This window comes from Meleagris gallopavo, chromosome 7, assembly GCF_000146605.3.
Source record: "Meleagris gallopavo isolate NT-WF06-2002-E0010 breed Aviagen turkey brand Nicholas breeding stock chromosome 7, Turkey_5.1, whole genome shotgun sequence".
NCBI classification, from domain to species: Eukaryota; Metazoa; Chordata; class Aves; order Galliformes; family Phasianidae; genus Meleagris; species Meleagris gallopavo.
Window position 1 is genome coordinate 20,681,458 of NC_015017.2, and position 1,050 is coordinate 20,682,507.

General features: G+C 32.4%; 1 protein-coding gene across 5 annotated transcripts in view; it reads left to right on the forward strand.

Moving 5' to 3' along the window:
• The window catches only part of LOC100546043 (sodium channel protein type 1 subunit alpha-like), a 107,461-nt gene that overhangs the window by 60,826 nt on the left and 45,585 nt on the right, over positions 1-1,050 (forward strand). The window lies entirely within an intron of this gene.

A 1,050-nucleotide genomic window follows, 5' to 3' on the forward strand; every position in this document is an offset into this window, starting at 1 on the left:
TTTTTGGCAGAGGAAATACGCCAGAGAGAAGTCAAAAAATGGTATGACTATTAAGATATTAAGATTATTGTGACCTTGACCTACTCAATGTACATAGTGGTGAATTTAAAATGTTTTTGTGCTTATTTGGGTTATATATTTTTCAGCTTTTTTTTTTTTAAGAATTTAAGTATTCTGATAACATTAATTATCAGAAATTTTACATGTGTAGAAAATTGTATTATCAGTGATACCTATATGAGGAATCTGCACAGAATTTTAGAATTCAGATTTCACCTATCACTGCTGAAATACTAGAGTATTTGGAGGAAAGCTAGGTACCTTTTTAAAAGATATAAGAACACCAAGCATGTAGAATAGTAAAGAAAGGAGATCTGAAAATATTGAAACACTGTGTATCTAAAACATACAATATATGTTCAGAAATATTACTACTTCTTAAGCTGCTCTATAATGCAGTTATCCTCTAAGAATGAAAGGGGAGTATTTTAGAATTGTACTTCTGCCTATTCAGATATTAGAATCAGTCAGAAGTAGAAACACTCCAGGAAGTTTAACCAAGTAAAGGAGAGGAATCTTCATATTTGACTAGTCCACCAATAATCCTTATTGTTAAAAAAGAAATGTAAAGTAAATTTAGAATGCTGTTAATTGGCTTGAGCTGTTAGGAACTACTAATACTCCTCCTCAAAGAAACAAATGTAAAAATTTTACTACCTATTGCAAAAAAATGAGATACGCATTTATTGGTTTTGCTAAGTGAAGGTAGCACATGCATTAGAATATCCAAAGTCTTGAGAGAGACTGGGATAATCATATATGGGAAAAAAACAATCCATTGATAAGACTACACAAGATCAGGTCTAAATACAGGGCCGTATAGTGGTACTGGGTTTTATTTTTTGAAGACTGCAGACTGTCTTCACATGCAGACTATCTTCTGATGCACATGCCTGCATCAATCACTTGGGAAAGTTGTTCAGAAACACAAGGAAGTAATTATTTTGAGAAAAGAAAGCAAGTCTAGGGAAGGATTGGGGGGGAAAAAAA